The sequence below is a fragment of the Suricata suricatta genome, chromosome 8, assembly GCF_006229205.1.
Source record: "Suricata suricatta isolate VVHF042 chromosome 8, meerkat_22Aug2017_6uvM2_HiC, whole genome shotgun sequence".
Classification (NCBI taxonomy): domain Eukaryota; kingdom Metazoa; phylum Chordata; class Mammalia; order Carnivora; family Herpestidae; genus Suricata; species Suricata suricatta.
This window is the reverse complement of record NC_043707.1, coordinates 124,511,795-124,535,835: the sequence shown is the minus strand read 5'-3', so window position 1 is coordinate 124,535,835 and position 24,041 is coordinate 124,511,795. Positions and strand designations below refer to the sequence as shown.

At 46.6% G+C, this 24,041-nt stretch overlaps 1 pseudogene; it reads left to right on the top strand.

Moving 5' to 3' along the window:
* Positions 1-20,725: 20,725 nt before the first annotated feature.
* LOC115297507 lies at positions 20,726-21,604 on the top strand (annotated as a pseudogene).
* The last annotated feature ends 2,437 nt before the right edge of the window (positions 21,605-24,041 follow it).

The following is a 24,041-nucleotide window of genomic DNA, read 5'->3' as shown; positions in this document are numbered from 1 at the left end:
ACCTTAGTTTCTTCATCTGCAAAATGGAGATAATCCACCAGCCTTACACGGATCACCTCAAAGGACATTCCATTCCAATCCGTCTTGCCTGTCAGATCAGAGTTTTGAAATCCAATGCCTGTGGGCACCCGCCAGAGAACGTAAATGGGGGAAGGGTGCTTGTATGGGGCAAGAGAGAGTAGTGGGGACTGTGGGGGAGTGGAGACACATGACCCCATCAGACGGGGCTGGCATCTCTCAGCTCTGGCCAAGCCCTGCTGCATGGGAGTGGAGACCCCAACTGCCACCTGTCCCAAACGTCTGGAATATGTGCCCCTTCTTCCAGGAGATAATAGAAATCCTGACCTTTACATAATGGCTTCCAATTTTAGAATGTTGACCACAAAGTCAAATATTTCAAAAATGCTATTTGGGTCAAACCAACACCATTTTTTTTTTTCATGTTTGCTAGATGATGGGCTCCCTGAAGGCAGGGATTGTGTCCTTAATGCCCAGGCCTGGGTGTTTTCATACCTGTTTTCAGATAGAATATTTATGTAATTTATTTACTGTTTCAAGATTTAATGTAAATTCCAGTTAGTTAACACACAGTGTAATAGTTTCAGGAGTAGAATTTGGTGATTCATAACTTCCATACAACACCCAGTGCTCATCCTAACAAGCGCCCGCCTTAATCTCCAGCACCTGTCTGGCCCATCCCCCACCCACCTCACCTCCAGCAACCCTCAGTTTGTTCTCTATAGTTAAGAGTCTGTTTTACAGTTTATCGGTTAGAATATTTAATAAGATCTAATTCTAACTATGGGTACAGGGGCACCTGGGTGGCTCAGTCGGTTAAACGTCTGGCTTCCAGCTTCGGCTCAGGTCATGATCTCACGGTTCGCAGGTCGAGCCCCGCGTGGGGCTCTGTGCTGACAGCTCAGAGCCTGGAGCCTGCTTCAGATTCTGTATCTTCCTCTCTCTCTGATCCTCCCATGCTCGTGCTATCTCTCTCTGTCTCTCAAAAATAAATAAAAAACATAAAAAAATTTTTTTTCTAACTATGGGTACAGAAACAAGTATGATAAAGTGCTGGCCTCCTAGATGAATGGCATTTGATTATCTCATTAGATCTTTTTACTTCCTGCTCCCACTTCCCTGACCCCAAGGGATGGACCTAGACCAGTGGTTTTTAGGAAGGGGGATTTTGCCTCTGAGGCAGAGTTGCCAGACTGAGCAAGTAAAAATATAGGATGGCACAATCTGACATACATCTACTAAAAAATTATTTGTTGATTATCCGAAATTGAAATTTAACTGGGCATTCTACATTTTATCTGGCAACCTTCCACAGAGGGGACATCTGGCAATGCCTGAAAATGTCACAACTGGGAGGGGTTCTGCTGAGGTCCAGAGAGTGCAGCAGAGAATGCTAGAAAACATCCAGCCCAGTGTCAGCAGTGCTGAGGGGCAGAGGTGCCACTGCGGCCCGAAGTACATGATGACAGGCCGAATGCATGGGTGATGAGTGAATGAATGAATGAATGAAGAGAAGAAGGGAGCTCTTTAAAGGTGAAGATGGAGGGGCACCTCGGTGAGTCAGTTGGTTGAGTGTCTGACTGTAGCTCAGGTCATGATCTCGTGGTCCGTGAGTTTGAGCCCTGCATCTGGCTCTGTGCTGACAGTGCAGAGCCTGCTAAGGATTCTCTCTCTCTCTTCACCCCTACCCTGCACGATCCCTCTCCCTCAAAATAAATAAACTTAAAGTATTTTTTTTAAACAACAACAGGGGCACCTGGGTGGCTTAGTCGGTTAAGCATATGACTTCAGCTCAGGTCATGATCTCGAAGTTCGTGAGTTCGAGCCTCATGTTGGGCTCTGGGCTGACAGCTCAGAGCCTGGAACCTGCTTCTTTGGATTCTGTATCTCCCTCTCTCTCTGCCCCTCCCCCACTCACACTGTGTCTCTTTCTCTCTCTCTCAAAAATGGGCAAACATTAAAACAAATTATTAAAAAAAAAAGATTTTTCAAGGCTAAGGTGGAAAGAACACTGGGAATCTGGTGTGGTCACCACCACTGATTGGCTGTGTGATGTTACTTCCTTTGTGTAGCATCCATTTCCCCATTCCTAAAACGAGGAAGTTGGAGCTAATCGATGTTTCTATAACTTCCGCATGCATCTGAATCACCCTGAGGGCTGTTCAAACACAGATTGGCTGTCCCTTCCACCAGGTTTCTGACTGAAGTATTCTGTGAGGAGGCCTGAGAATTTGCATTCTTGACAAGTTCCCAGGTGATGTTGCTGGTCCTTGGACACACTTTGGGGGCCTGGAGGAGATGATGGATAAGGGCCCTTCTTGCCCGGTCAGTCCAGGATCTCCGAGTTTCCCAGCTACTCTGGGCAGGGCTGATGAGACCCACAAATGAAGTCTCTTCTCTTTTTTTCCCCCCGGAGAGGGCTCGGTGCCTCTGCAGGGGAGGGTCCAGGAGCTGGTTTTCTCGGGCTGGTTTCCCCTCTGGGAAGCCAGCCTCACCAGCCCCTGCGCTGTGAGACTCCGCCATCTACTGGAGGCATCTATCCATGTACTGGGGGCTGGGCCTCTCGAAGGGCGACATTCAGGGCCTGATTGAAGGAGGAACATTCAGGGAACGTCTTTCCCATTGGGGCCCCAGGGAAGCAGACTTTGTAACATTCGGACCAGCTGACCCCCCTTTAGATGACTCCGTTTCCGGTATGGATGTCGGTGCCTGAATTAACCTAGAAAAATGAAAACAAAATGCACTTGGTGGGATAGCAGCTTTCACCAAACTGTTACTCTTTTTAGCTTCTAAAAACCCGACACCGAGTTATTTTAATTCACTAAATGCAAATGGTGGTGGCGATATTTATACAGAAAAGGATTGTCTATCTCTATGAGTCTTTGCTACATATGGGAGGTCTTCTAGGTGGCTGCATAAGGCCTGTTTAAAATGTGGTGATTCATGGATCAAACTAAGGAACAAACCAAACCGATAGCAAGGTTGGCAGGCAGGCAGTGAGACAGACACTCTTGCCCCACTTAGTGGGAGTCGGCTCCGGGTTTCGCAGCGTGGGATAGGGGTTTGAGTGCAGCCTCTGGACCTGGGTTAGACCTAGGTTTCAATTCTAGCCTGGGGAGAACATACTGTGCTGGTCAGAGCACTCTCTTAATTTCCTTCAGCCCGAAATGAGCAACTTGCAGCCGGCTGATGTTTGTCAAACTTCATCAGATCACCAGGAGGGCTGGGAAAGTTCCAAGTACAGAGATACTCGTTGGACAGGTCCTCCAGTGAGCCCGATGGCACACTCGTCTTAGCCAGCTCCCTTGTCACCTATGTGACACCCTGGCCAAGCCTCCTGGGAGCACCCGGGAATCTTCAAAGGGCGATCACAGGTATTAAGTGAGGCCGTCCTACACAGAGCTGTGGTTCCTCTCATGAGCCTCAACACGCCCATAGCATTTGAGATGGTAATTAACTTGTGGAAACTATTTTAAGAAATTAATCATATGACCAGAGATGTTACATTGGGATTACATATGATAATGAGAACCAGGAGGCGTTCTAAACATCCGATAATCGAGGAATTATTTAATAAATTATGGTACATCCATGTGTTAAAAGGCAATACAGCTATCAGAAATGAAGCTTTTGGGGCGCCTGGGTGGCTCAGTCGGTTAAGCCTCTGACTTTGGCTCAGGTCAGATCTCACGTTCGTGGGTTCGAGCCCCACGTCAGGCTCTGTGCTGACAGCTAGCTCAGAGCCTGGAGCCTGCTTCCGGTTCTGTGTCTCCTTCTCTCTCTGCCCCTCCCCCTCTAATGCTCTGTCTCTCTCTGTATCAAAAATAAATAAAACATTAAAAAATTAAAAAAAAAAGAAATGAAGCTTTCCTTTTTTTAATGTTTATTTATTTTTTGAGAGAGAGAGAGCAGGGAGAGAGGCGGGGTGGGGGGAACAGAGGATCTGAAGCAGGCTCTGTGATACGGGCCTCGAACCCATGCACCAGTGGATTATGACCTGAGCAGAAGTCAGATGCTTAACCAACTGAGCCACCCAGGCGCCCCAGAAGTGAAACTTTCAAAAATAAAAAATCACAATGACTTTGAAAAATGCTCACAATATAAATGAAGAGGAAAAAAAGAGCAAAAGGTTTGGACATTATAAGATGATATCTGCATGTTAAATGTATGAAGAGGTGCTCAACCGGGGCAGGGGTGGAGGCAGGGATTTGGGGTGGGGGGATGGGCCTCTTCTCCTCCCCCTCTTCATGTGCCATTGAGGCATGGGTCCTTATTTTAGCTTCTCAAAGATACTACACGTTCTCCAACCTTAGGGCGTTCAATGCCATTCCCTCAACTAGAAACCTCTTCCCTTGTAACTCACGGTTTGGGTGTCAGCGCAATGCCATTGTCTCCCCTGCGAAGCCCTCCCTGACTACCCAGGCAAGGTTAAGTTCCACTGTTATAAGCAGTTCTTATATTTACAATTCTGGCCCTTCCCTGTCTGATGACTATAAACCCCATTGCATCACAGATCCTTCTATTGTATTCGCTACTGTATCCTCTGCAATTGGCCGCAGTGCCTGGCACGTAGTAAGTGCTCAAGAAAAATTTGTGAGCGAGTAGTCTTTGGTGAGGTCACTCAAGGGTTACTTGGGAAGCACATGGGAAGCAGGAGTAGACTCAGTCAGCGTGATGTTAAACCTTAGGCAATGCTCTCCTCCAGCTCCTCCAGACCTTGGGGCCGGTCATTTCCCATCTCTGGGTCTCAGTCTCCCCATCTAGAAAATGAGATCATTGGGTTTCCAGGAATGGCAGGTAGATTTTAGCTTTGGTGCCGAGTCAGGTATTTTGGTGGTTGTTACCAGACCATAGTGTTGAGAAGGATTCCGAAGCTGAGTGTATAAAGTCAGTAGGAAACCGTGTCGTGATCAGGTATTGAGGTCTGTGGGGAAGGAAGAGGCACAGCAGTAGTCTGCAAGCCGAGTTTTGGCATCCTTGGAATGTACGTCTTAGGGGTTTTGGAGGGTCATGGCCCTCTTTAAGAATCTGATAACATTTGGGGCGCCTGGATGGCTCAGTCAGTTAAGCATCCAACTTTGGCTCAGATCGTGATCTCGTGGTTCATGAGTTCGAGCCCCGAATCGGGCTCTGTGCTGCCAGCTCAGAGCCTGGAGCCTGCTTTGGATTCTGTTTCTCTCTCTCTCTCTCTCTCTCTCCCTCCCCCGAGTGGCACTCTGTCTCTCTCTCTCTCTCAAAAATGAATCAATATTAAAAAAAATTTTTTTTAAAGAATCTGATAAAATTTAAGGCACGTATTGCAAATGCAGCTTTGTGTAGGGCAGGAGAGCTGGGTGTTACATCAGATTGGAGGCTCTTGGCCAGCCGGACAGCCCTTGCCAAGCTCTGCTGATCAGTCCTAGTGGGAATGGGCTCACATGTGCCCAAACCATAGATTTTTTTACTTTTCATTTTCTTAAATGCTTTTTAAAAAACTTTTAAAAATGTTTATTTACTTTTGAGTAAGAGACAGAGAGTGAGCAATGGAGGGGCAGAGAGAGACACACACAGAATCTGAAGCAGGCTCCAGGCTCTGAGTTGTTGGCACAGAGCTGGACACAGGACTCAAACTCATGAACTGTGAGATCATGACTGAACTAAAGTCAGATGCTTAACCGACTGAGCCACCCAGGTATCCCATTGCTTGACTTTTTAATCTAACTGTGTGAGGAACAAATAACCCATCACTGTGGGCTGGACTTACCCTGCAGACCTCCAGTCTACAACCTTTGCCTGAGGGCCTTTTCCTGGCGTCTCTATTGTAAGGATGCAGGTCTGAATCAAACTGACTCCATGACAGGCTTCAAGTTTCCCCTCTGACCTTGGAGGCCTAGGTGTCAGTTTCTCAGAATCATTAGACAATAAAAGGGCACACATTGCCCAAGAAAGGAGGGACCACCCTTGTAACACCCAATCAGGAAAGGCCAGCTAACACCCTTAACATTTCTAAGGGCAGGCCTAAAGATAGAAGCTATAGATAGTCACTTATTGCTTTTTTTTCTTTTTTTTAATGTTTTATTTATTTTTGATACAGAGAGAGACAGAGCATGAGAGGGGGAGGGGCAGAGAGAGAAGGAGACACAGAACCAGAAGCAGGCTCCAGGCTCTGAGCTGTCAGCACAGAGCCTGACGCGGGGCTCGAACCCACGAACGTGAGATCTGACCTGAGCCGAAGCTGGACGCTTAACTGACTAAGCCACCCAGGTGCCCCTACTTATTGCTTAAGACTAGTCACACCCTATGTGAGGATCCTGGGCCCACTCTGTAATTGGTCAATACTCTAAATGTTGTGATTGGGTCCTGCCAAAAGTAACAACGTATGTGGTTAAAGTTACTGCCAGTGATGATAGGCGATAGTGATTGGGTCACTGTACCTGTGTCACAATTCCCTGTAACTCCCCCTTCCCAAACCCACAAAGGCCCTGCCCCGCCATTGTTCGGGGCTCTCAGCATGGCTCCACTGCGCTGGTGAAGTCTGTGAGTCCGAGCCTGAGCCCGTAACAGTAATAAAGCCCTTTGCTCTGGCATGCGTGACTCGGTCTCCCTGGTGGTCTCTGGTTTGGGGGGGATGATATTGAAACTTGAGCATAATACTATGTTGCCCATTTGCTCCCTCTCCTGCCCCTCCCAGTGAGGACAGCTGAAAACTTCTAGATGAATATACCCACATCCCCTCCCCAGGGGCACCTTCCCTTTTCCAAAGCATTGCCTGTGTATTTGAGAAGACTTCACATCCATTCACAGCTACCCCTGAAATCCATCAGACTCAACCTTTGTTATTTGTTAGGTCTTTTATTTCTTGTTTTTTTTTTTCTTAATTTTTTTAATGCTTATTTTTGAGAGAGAGAGAGGGGGAGACACAGAGGACTAGTGGGGGAGGGGCAGAGAGAGAGAGAGAGAGAGAGAGAGAGAGAGAGAGAGAGGGAGAGGGAGACACAGAATCCAAAACAGGCTCCAAACTCTGATCTGTCAGCACAGAGCCTGATGCAGAGCTCGAATTCATGAACGGTGAGATCATAACCTGAGCTGAAGTTGGATGCTTAACCGACTGAGCTACCCAGGTGCCCCTAGGCCTTTTTTTTTTTTTCTGACTATGAAAGTACACAGAAGTAACAGACAATGTCCACATATGTGCCAAGTTGAAAAAGAAACAGAATAAGACCTGGAGGACACTAGTATTTTTGTAGATTACAAAACACTAACAAAACATTACAGCATATTTTACATGCGTGCATTTAAAGTCAAGGATCCTTAGCCATCAAAGAGGCACCCCAGAGGGGTTACCTGTGGTGGGAGTAGGGGGAGAAAGGAGGGTAAAAGAAGCTTAGTACATCAATAAATCAATGCACGAGAGGGGACTGGCACTGGGCAGGTGACAGCAAGCGTTAGGCCGAAGGGGTCTGCTTCAGACAGTAAACTCACGCAAGGGTCCTCCAGAAAAAGCAACTATTTTCAATGCAGTCTTTTTAGAAATTTAAAAAAGTACAAGAAAGAAGACAAAAAATGCCCCCAGATCGGAGGGAGACATTGCTAACTTTTAGATGTGTTCCTTTCTAGGTGCCCACATACCCAGGCCGGAGGTGTTGAGGGGCTCAGCGTGGGCACAGAGGAGAGAGTACAGCTGAAGAGCTAAAGTACAGGGTGAATCAACAGAACCTGAGTTTGGAGCCAACCTTGGGCTCCAGTGCCCAGGCCGTCCCCGGGGTATTTCAGCCTGTTCTTTGCCCTTGTGACCCAGCCCCAGCGGTAAACAACCGATGCTATAAATAACAGCGTGGGCAGGGGCTGAGGGCAGATCTGAGCCTGGCGGATCAAAGGGTTCAATAATAACCTCGACTCTCCACGGGGGTTTCAGGCAGATGACAGCCGGGCTGCAGGACCACAACAGCACGGTGCGGGCACCTTCAGACGAGATCGGGCGCGTTCAGGGTGGTATGGCCGTAGACTGCAGGCACCTTCAGTAGCAGACACTGGGTATGGATTTTTCAAGCTGGGTTCCGTCCGTGGGAAGCAATACGGCACCGTGGTTACGTGTCTGGGCTATAAACACGGATGGACCTGGGTTTCTCTTCTGTGAACAACTGTGTGACGTTGGTCAAGTGACTTGATCTTCTCAGTTTTCCAATCTACTGACACTGCCTAGCATTTAATGCAAGAATCAGAGAGGACCGTATAAATACCAGAGACAAGGGGAAACACAAGATATTTAAGGTAGATTGAAATGCTGTGAAAGAAAGAAAGGAAGGAAGGAAGGAAGGAAGGAAGGAAGGAAGGAAGAAATGCTGTCACTGACAAAGACTCCTTCTGACCAAACGGAAGTTGGGTTCCTCTGAGCCCTTTTTCCAAGTAGGCCTTGATCTTGGCCCCTGTGCTGTCTTGGGCCTGCCCAGCCTGGTCTTAGCAAAGAATTGTGCTAAATCATTCTTCAACTTGTGATCCATGATTAGGTTATTCATCTCCCACCTTTGATGTTTAAGTCCTTGGCCTGCCTTCAGCAAGAATCCTGTTAGGTCAGTTTAGGGAGAGGGTCCCCTACCCTTGACGTCTCCTGTTGGTGACCGTCTATCCACTGACCCCCTCACCTTGCTCCTTGGCTGTAAATCCCCAGCCTTCTGGGCAGTGTTGGGGGCTGAGCCCCATCCTTCTCCGCATTGCAAGATTCTTGAATAAAGTCTTCCCTGCTGTTGAAACACTGTCAGAATACTTCTTAACATCCCCGATCTGAAACAAAAATTTAAAAAGGTAACCCGGGTGTGAGGCAGTAAATCCTACACTTGCACTGGGAACCGCTTACTATTCCCGTACCTGGCACAAAGGCCCAGCTCAGGGTAGGCCCTCAGCAAGGATTTATTGTACTAATGAAAGTGGAGCATCCTTCATGAAAAATGCCCAACATCGCTCATCATCAGGGAAATCCAAGTCAAAACTACAATGATATATCACCTCACACCTGTGAGAATGGCTAAAATCAACAACACAAGAAGCAGCAGGTGTTGACGAAGGTCGGAAAAAGGGGAGCCCTCCTTGCCCTGTGGGGGGAATGCAAACTGGTGCAGCCACCTGGAGAACAGTATGGAGCTTCCTCAGAAAGTTAAAACCAGAACTTCCCTAGGATCCAGCAGTTGCACTACTAGATGTTTACCCAAAGGATACAAAAATGCACACTCAGAGGGATACACACCTCCAAAGTGCACAGCAGTATTATCGACGGTACGCAAACCACGGAAACAGCCCAAGTGTCCAACTGACAAATGGATAAAGAAGAATGCTAAGTGAAAAAAGTCAGTCAGAGAAAGACAAATACCATATGATTTCACTCATATGTGGAATTTAACACAAAACAAACAAACAAAGGGAAAAAGAGAGAGAGAGAGAGAGGCAAACCAAGAAACAAGAAACAGACTCTTAACTACAGAGAACTAAGGGTTACCAGAGGGAAGCTGGGGGAGGGGCATGGGGAAATAGGTTGATGGGGATGAAGGCATGCACTTGTGATGAGTGCGGGTCATGTAGGGAAGTGGTCAATCACTGTATTGTACACCTGAAATTCATATTACACTGTATGTTAATTAAATTTAAATAAAAATTTTTTAAAAAGTGGAGGGGCGCTTGGGTGGCTCAGTCAGTGAAGCATCTGGCTCTTGAACTCAGCCCAGGTCTCGATCACAGGGTTGTGAGTTCAAGCTCCATGTTGGACTCCATGCTAGGTGTGAAGCCTACTTAATAAAAAAAAAGAGTGAGACATTAGACCTAATAGGAGCCAGAGTGTTAAAGAGCTGAGTTCCGTCTGGTCCTTCAGCTGAGAAGGGTGGGATGCAGGGCAGGGGATCTGGGTCCAGGCCCCCGTCTTTTCCTCTGTAAGGTGAATAGGGGTTGGTAGGAGGGTTTTCTTTTTCAAGTGTAATCCATGACAAATTCATTTTACATCATAACCCAGTACACTTATAATCCTTAATACCGTATATAAAATTGCAACATCAATTTTAGGAAATGCTCTGACATTTTCATTTCTCTTATTTGCTTCCACTCTATTTCATTTAAAAAAAGAAGGTATTGGGAGCCAAAGAAATAATTTTGATCACTCACCGCTGAGTCACAAACTGAAGTCGGGAAACCACGGGTTAGAGGGCCTCCTGTCTCGGTGTGAATTCTTTTTTTTTTTTTTTTTAAAGCTTATTTATTTTTGAGAGAGAGACAGAGACAGAGACAGAGTATGAGCGGGAAAGGGACAGAGAGAGAGGGAGACACAGAATCCAAAGCGGGCTCCAGGCTCTAAGCTGTCAGCACAGAGCCTGACGCGGGGCTCAGACTCACAGACGGTGAGATCAGGACCTGAGCCGAAGTCGGACACTTAACCAGTTGAGCCACCCAGGCGCCCCTCAGTGTGAATTCTAATCTGCCCACATACTGCTGCCCCCACGTCTCGGTTTTGCCGTTCTGCCAGCCTGTGGGTCCTTCCGTCCTGCTCACCTATTTGATCTCTACCCTTCCAGGCCTAACTCAAGGCCTTCCTCGCCAGACGTGTTCTCTGCCATAGCACTGGTCTCACTTCTCAATCAGGTTTGCTTGTTTTTTGTGAAGGGCCATATCTACCAATTAATTTGTCCTGTGTCCTCAAGTGTCTCCACCTGTGCTCGGACGAGATCTGGTGCGTTCAGGGTGGTGTGGCTGTAGACTCTCCACCTGTGCTCGGGACAGTGGTGGCATCAGAAAGGCCCTAGACGCATTCAGGGTCCAGGTACTGAGTTGGCGTGAGCAAGACTCAGGGAATGGGGACCATAAGAAGGCACCTATGAGGGGGGGTGACAATCTCCTGCAGGAAGTTGGGACCCTCTTCACTCCCCAACTTCACCCTTGCCAGAAAGAATTCAGAGGCATGGGGGGAGGGCAGACAGAGGGCTGGGGACAAAATGAGCCGCTGGCCTGGCAGGGGAGGAGCAGGAAGAACAAAGAGGAGCCTGCGTCCAAGGTCCCAGTGCAGGGGTCAAGGGAAGTGGGTCAGAGGGAGGCGCTTCCAGCTGACTGGCTGGCTGTCCCCCCACCCCCTTCCCCCCCTCCCACGGGGGGCAACACTGCAGCTTCTACTCCAAGCCAAATTGCTCACTGGCTGGATACTCCTGACCCAGGGTGGGCTCGAGAAGCTACTGATCAGTTTAGCTTGAACCCTCCAGGAAAACAAAGTTATTTCATGGTTTTAAATCACCCACCGAATAGTGACGAAGACCCTTGACCAAACTCCATTCAGTCTCCCCTGAGTTTCCCAGGGATTTTCGGGGTTCGTTCCTGCATTGCCCTGTTGCAGCAAGAATCCTGTTAGGCCAGGTTAGCCAGGATCCTCCTTGCTCCTGCTGTTTCTTCTTCTTCTTTTTCTATTTACTGTTTATTTTTATGAGCCAGAGCTTGAGTGGGGGAGGGGCAGAGAGAGAGGGAGCCTCGCAATCCGAAGCAGGCTCCAGGCTCTAAGCTGTCAGCACAGAGCCCGACGTGGACCACAAGATCGTGACCTGAGCCAAAGTCGGATGCTTTACCAACTGAACTCCCCCACGCACCCCTGTTTCTTCTTAGTCACTGTTCATCCTCTGCCCCGCCCCCTCCCCTGCACCCTGCTGCCCCTTATCATCTTAAACAAGTGTTGTGAGTAATGTTAATTAACAGAGGCTTGCAGGGCCCATGAGTGGACCTAGGAAACAGTCCGCAAGTGCGGGGGTGTTGGAGAATGCTTGGATGGATGACAAAACAACAATGCAGGGGTGAGGGACGGAATTCTAGCTCTGGCTTTGCCTTGCCGTGGCCACATGATCTTGAACAAGTCTAGGCCTTGGATCTCTCTTCTGCAAAATTAGGGAAGGGGACGGACCATCCAGGTCTGACTTTCCGTGGCTATTTAAATGCGCACTGAGAATGTGAGAGGACCAGAGTAATCATCTCCGTGCAGTGAGCGGCACACCAGGCACAGAGTGAGGCCTTCTATCCACGTGATGTTACAGATGGGAATACGACAGTATCGTCCAGGAAGGAGTAGGATGAACTCCAGTGCTTTGGGTCCGTCCTTGGAGCCCTGGACTCACATCTTCACGTGGTCCCATAGGCCGGGAGGTAAAGCTCCCCACACCTCACCCCGGAATCCCATCTCCCTGTTTTTCCAAAGAACGTACCATCATCTGAAACCCCCTCTATACTTACTTCACTTAGTAGTTCATTTGCCTGCTCCTCCTTGAAATATAAACTCCCTCAGAGCAGGGATCTGTGTCTGTTTTGGTGCTTGGTACTTACCGGGTGTTCAGCTAATATTTGCTGAATGAAGAAATGAATGAAGGAAGTAGCCAAGCCTGAGGGAGGTTAAATAATTTACCCGATGTCATCCAGCCAGCTCAAGCCCAGCACTGTGACGCCCTTGGCCTCAGCCCACGTGACCTCTATTCCTCAACTGCCTCATTCATTCTGAGAATGTCTACTGAGACCCTGATTCCTGCTGGGCACTGTTCTCAGTGATGGGGATACAGCAGTGAACAACACAGACAAAAATCCTCACCCTGCTCGCATCCTGGGATCCTCCCATGGGAAAAGAGGGTGACATTTTGAGGTTGGGAAGGTGGATGCAAGGCCCAAGGCTCCATGGGACATGTCAGTGGTAGACAGGACTAGCTGACCAAGGTCCTTCTTTCTGTGGAGTCCAGGTGCTGTTCGCGATCATCCTCAGTGGAGCTCTCCAGGCTGCCACCGTCGACTGCAGGTGACACAGATAAACCCGGAGTCTTGTGCAGATACCTGGATCAGTAAAGGCATGAATCCCTGCAACCCGGCACTGTGCAGCCAGAACCTCTGAGACCACAAATGGTGGTCCTACGGCTGCTGGCACAAGACTTGGGGTTCCTTCCCACTCGCCCCAAAGATTGTCTCTCTATTTCCCAGCTACTGACCTGCTCTGGAGAAATGGAGGGCAAGGAGGTTTGCCAAGGTGCAGATGGAAAGGCCCCAGAGTTGACCAGATTATGTTGAGGCTGGGAGTGTCCACTTCCCACCCCCACCTCCATCCTTTCCCCCAACCCCAGGAGGGAGGGAGACTCCCATAGCTTTTCGCTGCCAAACAATTGAAAGAGCACTGGATTTGGAGTCCTAGGTCCAAGCCCGCCCCACCACTCACTAGCAGAATGATTCTGGGCTGGTCACTTTAAAGTTCACCCTCCTCATTTATAAAATGGAGCCGCCATAGCTGTTGACATTTCTTTTTTAATTTTTTTTGTTTTATTTTTTTATTTTTGAGACAGAGAGATTCAGAGCATGAGCAGGGAGGAGCAGAGAGAGAGGGAGACACAGAATCAGAAGCAGGCTCCAGGCTCTGAGCTGTCAGCACAGAGCCCGACACGGGGCTCAACCCCACGAATGTGAGATCATGACCTGAGCCAAAGTCGGAGGCTTAACCAACTGAGCGACCCAGGCTCCCCAGCTGCTGACATTTCTTGAATGTTCTGCATGTCCTGACACAGAGCTGGTTAAATGGACCACTTCACTTAATCCTCACAACCAGTCAATGAGAGAGAGACTATTATCTCCATGTTACTGAGGAAACTGACCCAGAGACGTTAAATAACGTGCCCAGGGCTATGCACCCTACAGTGGCAGAGCTGGGATTCAAATGCAGACTGTCTAGCTCCACAGCTTGTGTGGGTTTTTTTTGTAATATTAATTCATTTTTGAGAGAGAGAGAGAGAAAGAGAGATTGAGCATGGATGGGGAGGGCAGAGAGAGAGAGAGAGAAAGAGACTCCAAAGCAGTTCCAGGCTCTGAGCTGTCAGCACAAACCCCAACACGGGGCTTGAACTCATGAACCGTGAGATCATGATCTGAGCTGAAGCTGGATGTTTAACCGACTGAGCCATCCAGTTGCCTCCCCCGCCCCCCTCCACCCTGTCCAGAGCTTGTGTTCTTAACCTTGTGCTGATCCAGCTGGGCTGGGCCAAACTCAAGGAGCGCTCACAAAGTAAACAGGGTGAGGCCTCCTTAGGGTGCTTGCGGTTCCCTCGTGGCACTTGGCGTGCTCTGCCCCACCGTAGACACAGTTGCTCCCATTTCTGGGTCCTACTGTTAAGGCTCCTTAAGGGCAAGACCCAGGACTCTCTGCGCCTGCACAGCACCCACCCTGGCTCCAGGGACTGAACCGGGGCTCCAAGATGAAAATGTGGACACTGCAGATTCCCCTTTTAAGCATGAAAGCAATTAATATCTGTTCATAGAAACGTCGTGAAAACAAGGCCACCTTTGAAAAACACGTTTAAAAACACTTTCAACATCTCTGAACCACTTTTTACCCAAGATTTCTATCCCGGGCTTTAAAACACAACCCAGTATTTTCCTTCTCAGGGTTTGCAGATGTAATCACAAAAGAAGGGGAGAGAGAGAGAAGCAAGGAGTCTCTGTAACTCGTCAGACACCCCTGAGGCATTCCCCAGGCTGGGAAAGAGGCTTCTCTCTCTTGGGGCAGAATTCCACCAAGCGGGGAGGGTGGTGGCGGGGAGGGTGGTGGTTGGGCGGTGGGGTCCTTTGAAAGCAGAATCCTCTCAGGCGAAGTTCTGTGGAAACTTGTTTTCACCAAGTTCTCTTGTGTGTGACCTGACCCAGAACCTCGGGGGAAGTTCAAGAGAAATTTGATGTTAGGAGGCAGCTGCCCCTGAAATAGGGTCCAGAAGCTTCCCTCAAGCCGAGGTCCTGTGTTTAGAAGCCTGGAGAACCTAAATAGTTTTCAGGGTAGCCAGAAGGGAAATTCTTCAATGTGTTCAGTTAGTGAGTTTGTCCTTCCTTTTCCACAGTGGGTGGCAAATTTCCCTAACCAGTTGACATCGAACCAAAATAGAAGAATTTCTCAAATTCATTTGACTAGTGCTAAATACAGCTGAAATGGCTTATTCTACTCATGAGCAGTCATCTGAGATTCGGCCAATCATAGATAGATGCAAGCTGTAAATTATAACCAATAACATTTCACATGCATCTGAAATACTGAGGCGGCCAAGGGTGTGTGGTTCATACAGCACTTAAAAGTGTAGTTTTGGGTGTAGACAGGTTGGATCTGGATCCCAACTCTAGCATTTGTAGCCATGGGGGCATTGGTTATCTGACTGAGCCGCCCAGGTGCCCCCATCCATGGGGGCATTGGTAAAATAATTTCATCTCTCTCTTTTTAAAACAAATTTAATGTTTATTCACTTTTTGAGAGACAGAGAGACGGAGCAGGAGGAGTGGGGAGGGGCAGAGAGAGGTGGAGACACAGAATCCGAAGCAGGCTCCAGGCTCTGAGCTGCCAGCTCAGAGCCCAACACGGGGCTCAAACCCATGAACCGTGAGATCATGACCTGAGCCGAAGTTGGATACTTAACTGACTGAGCCACCCAGGTGCCCCAATAATTTAATCCCTTTAGATCTCAATTCTTTCTGAATTAGGTGTAATAATAGCTCCAGATTCCCAAGGTTATTTTCAGGATTAAATGACTATATATACATACTGCTTAAGTATTAAGTTCTTAATAAATGTTAGCTGTTGTGGTAGGCAGCCCCTAAAATGGCTCCCAGGAATCTTTGCCTCCTGGGGTTCACAGCCTTTGTGTAATCACTTCTTGATTATGGGCCAGACTCAGTGACTAGCTTCCAACAAACAGAATATAGCAACAGAGATGAGGTGTTAGGGACTCTGAATAGCCAAAACAAACTTTAAAACAGAAGAACAAAGTCAGAGGTCTCACGCTTCCTGATTTCTAAACTTACTACAAATCTCTAGGAATCAAAGTAGAGGATTGCCGGAGGCCCGAGCTGGCTGGTCCAGGGTCCCCTGAAGGGGTCGCAGCGTCGGCGAAAAATTGGGTTGAGAGAGATCCACGCAGTTTCTTTCTTTCTTGGTCACCAGCCTGGCATCATCTCTCGCATCCCTCTGGCATCTCTCTGGCTTGCCAGGCTTTGGGCCTTTATTTATAGACTTAAGTGTTAACATGATATCAAAAAGTGGAATTTTTACAAACAATTCTCAGAGATAAAGATGCTTTGAGAAGGATGCAGAAACAGGTTTTACAGAGGCATTTCTTCAGAACTATTCTAATTACAATGAGGTAACTTACACATCATAGGATAACAGGATATTCTCAGTGAAAAGCAGATAACATACACATTTGTTTAAACTGCTAGTAAATCTTACAACTAAGACGATAGCAGGATGTTTTCAGTGAGAAGCAGATAGCAAACACATTTTATAACAATAACACTAAGATTCAGGCATAAACAAGGCTAGGAGGCATTCTGTCTGGCTCACAAGAGGAAGAATGTATTCACGATGGTTAGTAAGTAAACCTTTGGTCAACCTTGTTCTTTGATGCTGAAGTGTAAGGCCATAGGCACCCTAGAGGAGCCGGCCTTTGCATATGAGTTTAGGTTGTAACTACTCTTACCCATCCTCACAATGGGCACCAAATTAGCATATGTATGCGCAGTAACTTATACCTGGCTCTTGTTTGTTTCTTATTCCTAAATTAGGCATTTTTTCTGCGGGCCAGAGTAAATATTATTCTTGTGTTCTTTAACCCCCTTAATTTCCAGGTCCTAAGTTTGTGAAGCTCAATAGAAGAGCCTTTCGACAAACATCTGCAGTGCCTTGTTTAACTTCCTCTTTATACAGGTGGCAATATGCTTCCTCCCATGAGGTATCTGTGTGGGGAATATCGGTCTGATTTGGAACATTGTGAGGCCTAATCAATAGCAACAGGCTTAATTTCACATGAGCAGCAGTAGCAGAAGGAGATGCCAGTTTCCACCTCTCATGGCAGGAGCCGTGCCATGTCTGCCATTTCCTTACTGTGACCTTGTCATCCAGCAAGGCTGGTGCAGCTCCCAGCAGAGGATACCAGCATAAAGATAGACATACAGGTCAACGGAATGGAATAGACAGCCCAGAGATAAATCCTTGCGTCTATGGTCAAATGATTTTCCACAAGGTGCCAGGACCACTCAGCAGGGGAAGGACAATCTTTTCCACACAGAGTTCTGGAAAAACTGGAGATCCACCTGCAAGAGAATGAAGTTTGCTCAAACCTTACACCACAGACAACAAATAACCACAAACGGAGAAAGATGGAAACATGAGAACTGAAACTCTTAGGAAAACGTGGGATAAAAGCTTTACCACAGTAGATCTGGCAATAATTTATTGGATTCTGAGACCAAAGGCACAGACAACAAAAGAAAAGATAGGCAAATTGGATTTCATGAAAATTAAAAACTTCTGTGCATCGAAGGACACTCACTATCAACAGAGTGAAAAAGCAACATAAGGTCCTTATGTGTCCACTCCAGGGCCCTTCTGATGGACACAGTGGTCACAGGACTATTGGATACTCCTCTAGATCTCTATTTCATTTGTACCAGATTTTAGGGATAGATAAGCAGATACATTACCTTCTATTTCAGGCAATAGGGGCCCTTGCTCTGAGCCTGATGATTTACAGGGCCCCTATCACAGCCACACACAAAATACATGTATTGAGTAAGAGGTAAAAAGGAAATATCGGGGCGCCTGGGTGGCTCAGTCAGCTAAGTCTCTGACTTCGGCTCAGGTCATGATCTCATGTTCGTGGGTTCAAGCCTCACATTGGGCTCTGTGCTGACAGTTCAGAGCCTGAAGCCTGCTTCCGATTCTGTGTCTCCCTCTCTCTCTGCCCCTCCCCCCTCATGCTCTGTCTCTCTCTGTCTCAAAAATAAGTAAAACATTAAAAAGAATTTAAAAAAAAGGAAATATCAAAATCAAATTACAAGAAATAATTGTCATCAATGAAATACACAAGCAGGCGATTAGCACCCTATTTCAAAATGAATCCAGGAATGCGAACCTGAAGGTCTGAATAAACCTAATTCTGTCAGCCAGGAGTTACATGACCTGGGGGCCACGTGGGTGGCTCTCCAAGACAAGAACACGTGGGCACTCTGGCTCTCCCGGGGGGTGGGGGGGCATGACACCACCCTCAGCACCCACTAGTTGCACATCTCTTGCCCCACAACCTCGAAACAAAAGGCAAGCGCATCCCTATGATATGAAGGTTTGAGGTTGATTCTGTTATGGACGTCAGTTTGACAAGGTACGGATATAGAACAACTTTCATTTGGTTTGGCCCATTTAAATGTTTAGACAAATATATGAGGGTCTTTGTTTGTACCCATACCTCAGATCCCATATATGTCAAGCAAGTGTAATGGTATGTTGAAAAAGAAGATCTATGGTATAAAGAAATATTGGGATACCTGGCTGGCTCAGTAGGAAAAGCACGTGACTCTTGATCTTAGGGTCATGAGTTTGAGCCCTGTGTCAGGGGTAAAGATTGCTTAGATAAATAAAATTTAAAAATAAATAAATAAATGGGGTGCCTGGGTGGCTCAGTTGGTTAAGCATCTAACTTTGGCTCAGGTCATGATCTCGGAGTTCATGGGTTTGAGCCCCATGTCAGGCTCTGTGCTGACAGCTCAGAGCCTGGAGCCTGCTTCGGATTCTGTGTCTCCCTCTCTCTCTGCCCCTCTCACTCTTGTTTCTCTCTCTCAAAAATAAGTTGATATTAAAAAAATTTTTTTTAAATGAAACAGTATCTTTATTTTATTTTTTTGTCAATTTAGCGTTTGTCAGTTTTAATGTCAATTAAAAACATATGGCATAAAATTTACCAACTTAATCAAAAAAGGTATGCAGTCCAGGGATTAAGTACATTCATACTGTAGTGCAACCACCAGCTCCACTCGCCTCCAGAACTTTTTCATCTTGTTAAACTGAAACTCCACACGCATTAAACAATAACTTCCAATTCCTGCCCCTCCCCCAAGTCCCCTGCCGCCTCTGAGTTCCTGGAAACCACCGTTCTATTTTCTCTCTATGATTTTGACTACTCAAGGAACTGTGTGTAAGTGGAATCACACGGTATTTATCTTTTGGTGATTGGCTTATTTCACTTATCCTCACGTCCTCAAGGCCGATGGACTGAATAGTATTACGTTGTACGCATACACTGCATTTTGCATATCCGTTCATTTGTCCAGGTGTATTCGGTAGCTTCCATAATTAAGCTGTTGTGAATAATGCTGCTGTGAACAAGTATCTGTTCAAGACCCCACTTTCAGTTCTTTTGGGTATGTACCCAGCAGTGGCATTGGCGGTTCATATAGTGATTCTATTTTTAATTATTTTCATGAACCACCACATGGTTTTCCACACTGGCCATACCAATTTACATTCCCCGTAACAATGCACAAAGGTTACACTGTCACCACATTCTTGCCCAAACTTGACATTTCCTGTTTTTTTGTTTTTGTTTTTATGATAGTCATCCTGAGGGTGGTGGAGTCTTATCTAATTGTGGTTTCAATTCCATATAAGGTATTTCCCTAATGATCACTTATACTGAGCATCATTTCATGTACTTATTTGCCATTCTAGATCTTCTTCGGAGAAATATCTATTCAAGCCTTTCACCCATTTTGGAATTGGGCTGTTTTGTAGTTGTTGATTTTTAGGAGTTCTTTATATATTCTGGATATGAGGCCTTTATCAGATATATGGTTTTCAAATATTTTCTCCTAATCCATAGGTTGCCTTTTCTTTCTGTTGTTCGGGTCCTTTGATGCATAAAAGTTATTAGTTTTCATAAATCCAATTTGCCTATCTTTTCTGTTGTTGTCTGTGCCTTTGGTGTCAGAATCCAATAAATTATTGCCAGATCTAATGTGGTAAAGCTTTTATCCCACATTTCAGCTCTCATGTTTCTTTAGGTCTTTATCCATTTGTGGCTATTTTTTTGTCTGTGGTGTAAGATTTGAGTCCAACTTCATTCTCTTGCAGGTGGATCTCCAGTTCTCCCAGAACCATGTGTGGAAAAGACTGTCCTTCCCATGCGGAACGGTCTTGGTGCCCTTGTTGAAAAACATTTGACCATAGACACGAGGATTTACCTCTGGGCTCTCCATTCTATTACCTCTGGGCCGTCTCTCCATTGGCCTGGATGTCTTTGTGCTGGAATCACATTATTTTGATTCCTGTAGATTTGTAGTAAGTTTTGAAATCAGGAAGCGTGAGACCTCTGGTTTTGTTATTCTATTCTTCTTGAAAGATTGTTTTAGCTGTTCGGGGTTGTTGTTGTTTTTTAATTCCACATAAGTTTTAGGATGGATTTTTCTATTTCTGAGAAAAAATATCCTTGGGAATTTGACAACAATTATATTGAATCTGTAGATCACTTGGGCAGTATTGATATCTTAGGAACATTAGATCTTTCCATTTATGAATACTGACATCTTTCCCTTCATTTATGTCTTCTTTAGTTTCCTCTAGCAGTGTTTTGCATTTTTCATTGTACAAGTCTTTTACCTCCTTGGTTTTTTTTACTAAGTATTTCATTTTTTTTGATGCTATATAAATGGAGGTGTTTTCTTAATTTTATTTTCATATTTTCATTGTTACTATATAAAAATTCAATTGGAGGCGGCAGAGGATAATGCTGCAGACATAGCGGCTGTGGTCAAAGAGCTCACGGACACATCGGGCTACCCCACAACTTCAGTCGGTGCCCAGGGAGCGGAGCTGCTACCTTATTAGTATTCGCACCCACAAGGCTGTGCAGCAGGCCCTTGGGGGAGAGCCAGCATCGCGGCCATGGCTGATCTCTCAGGCTTAGGAGCCCACGGCTCCAAGCACAGGACCAGGCAGCTCCAGATCCCTCTCCCCTCTTCGATGACACAAGCGGTGGTTACTCCAGCCAGCCAGGGGGACACCCAGCCCCAGGAGCCAACGTGGCCTTCAATGTCAACCACTTGCTTGGGGACCCATCGGCTAACGTGCTATGGCCTGTGGCAACTCCATCGCATCCCATGGGAAGGACATGGTGCACAAGGAGCTACACCGTTTTGTGTTTGTGAACAAACTCAAGTATTTTTTTTGGCTGTGGACACAGCCTATGTGGCCAAGAAGTTGGGACTACTGGTCTTCCCCTACACACACCACACCAGAACTGGGAAGTGCAGTATAGTCGCGACGTGCCTCTACCACCACGGCAAGATCTCAGCGCCCCTGACCTCTAGATCCCCACAATGACCTTCATCACCTATGTCCTGTTGGCTGGGACGGCACTGGGCATTCAGTTCTCCCAGAGGTGCTGGGCCTGTATGCAAGCATGCGCTTGTGTGGGTCATGATGGAGGTGCTCGCTCTGCTCCTGGCGTCTACCTGGCCACCGTGTGCAGTGACCTGGGCCCCTTCCACCTGCTGGCCTACAGTGGCTACAAGTGCGTGGGGATGATCCTCAGCATGCTCACAGGGCTGCTCTTCGGCAGCGATGGCTACTATGTGGCACTGGCCTGGACTTCGACTTCACTCATGTACTTCATCGTGCGCTCTTTGCGAACAGCAGCCCTGGGCCCTGACAGTATGGGGGGGCCCAGCTCCCTGGCAGCGTCTCCAGCTCTACTTGACCCTGGGAGCTGCTGTCTTCCAGCCCCTCATCATATACTGGCTGACCTTCCACCTGGTCCGGTGACCTTTGGCTCCCACTGGCACTGATTTTTCCATGCATTGAAGATGTGATTTCCTTGACTATAAATAAATAAATAAATAAATAAATAAGATAAATAAAAATTCAATTGATTTTTGAGTGTTGACTTCATATACTGATACTTTGCCAAATTTATTTATTAGTTCTAGTAGTCTCTTGGTGGCTACCTACCTCCTACTCTACAGCAAGCTGTATTCCGGGCCCTTCGTAGAAATATGGGCCCTGGAGACTACGCCAGCAGGGCAGAGTGGCTACGAGCAGAGGTTGTGGTATCACACGGACCCAGGTTTGAGTTCTCTCTGTGCGACTTTGGGCAAATCACTTCACCTATTTCTCCAGGCCTCAGTTTTCTGATCTGTTAAATGGGGATAAAAATACTACTGACCTCAGTAGAGTTACAGAGAAGCAAACAAGATAATGCATATAAATTGCTCAGTGCAGTGTCTTGCTCATAGTAGAGTGCTCAATACTTACTACTAATGAGGAGCACCTTTAGGGTATGCAAAAGAATATCCTTGAATATTCTTGAATCTAAAAGGTAACAATTATATTGGTTAAAGGCAAGGAGATGATATAAAAATTCATTCACGGTGAACTGGAGTCAGGAGATCAGACTGTCCTTGGGCAGCTTACTTGTCTCCGTGGGTGGGTTACTGTGGGTTTAATGGAGGCTCCCTTGATGCCTACTGTCCTCAGGAACGGGAGTCCTCATGGTGTGAAGTAGACCAAACACTTTTAATCTGTTAAAACTATGCCAATCTGTGTGCTTTTTTCTGTTGTGGCAAAACACAGGCTCTTGTGCCAGCACAGCTTGACTCACAGTCTCTGCCGTCAGCCAGAGACAAACACTGGCCTGCCTGAGTCCGTGGAAAAGTCCAGATGTTTGTGGCGCACTAACTGCCAGACTGACGGCTCTGGAGGCTGTCAGCTGCGGTGAGTAAGCATGCCTTGTCAACATCAAGTCCCCTATAGAAAGCTGTCCCCCATGCATAGTTCTGAAAATCAGAGGCAATACATAACCTGTGGCTTTAAAAAAAAAACTTTGGGGGCGCCTAGATGGCTCAAATCAGTTAAGTGGGTCTGACTTGGGCTCAAGTCATGATCTCACAGTTCGTGGGTTCGAGCCCCGTGTCGGGCTCTGTGCTGACAGCTCAGAGCCCGGAGCCTGCTTCGGATTCTGTTTCTCCTCTCTCCGTGCCCCTCCCCAACTCATGCTCTCTGTCTCTCAAAAATGAAAAAACGTTAAAAAAATTGTAAAAACTTAAAAAATTGTTTTGATTCTTTATTTTCTATGTAAATTCACCAAGTCCGCTTGCAGATCCAATGTCAGAGAAGCCATCATAAATAACCAGGTGGAAAGATAGTATCCTTAGGGCCAGAAGCCCGAGACTGGACTTTAAGGCCCTGATTGGGGGTGGGGGGGTAAGTCAGAAGTCTTACTTAGATATTTACTGTAGTAATTTCACCTCTAGGAATTTATTTAAAGGAAATTTATTTAAGAAAATGGAGATTTATCTACAAGGATATTCAGATAAGCATATAATAGCAAAAAATTGGAAATGACAGTAGGGGATGGTGAAATTCATAACACAGTCATACTATAAAATACTGCTAATGATCTAGTATGTATACATACAGAAACACGTTCAGAATATATTGAATTTAATTTTTTAATGTTTATTTATTTTTGAGAAAGAGAAAGAAGAGAGAGTGCAATCGCAAGTGGGGGAGGGGCAGAGAGGGGGAAACAAACAATCTGAAGCAGGCTCCAGGCTCCGAGCTATCAGCACAGAGCCTGATGTGAGGCTCAAACTCATGGACTGCAAGATCATGACCTGAGATGAAGTCGGATGTTTTAACAGATTGAGCCACTCAGGCGCCCCATCAAAATGTATTGAGTTTAGGGGCGTCTGGGTGGCTCAGTCGGTTAAACATCTGGCTTCGGCTCAGGTCATGATCTCGCGGTGCGTGGGTTCAAACCCCGTGTCGGGCTCTGTGCTGACAGCTCAGAGCCTGGAGCCTGCTTCAGATTCTGCTTCAGATTCTGTGTCTCCCTCTCTCCCCTCCCTTGCTTACACTGTCTCTCTCTGTCTCTCAAAAATAAACTTTAAAAAGTTTTTTTTTAATGTATTGAGTTTAAACATAAAAAAAAAGGTAGCAAAAGAAAATCTACCATTCCTTACCATTTTTATGATGAGAAAAAAATCCCCACAAAGATCAGTCATTGGAGGCTTTCTAAGTACTTCAAAGTTGTTGATTTCAGGCATTGTTCTGAGTATTTCTTTTTTTTTTTTAATGTTTTATTTATTTTTGACACAGAGAGAGACAGAGCATGAGAGGGGGAGGGGCAGAGAGAGAAGGAGACACAGAACCAGAAGCAGGCTCCAGGCTCTGAGTTGTCAGCACAGAGCCTGACACGGGG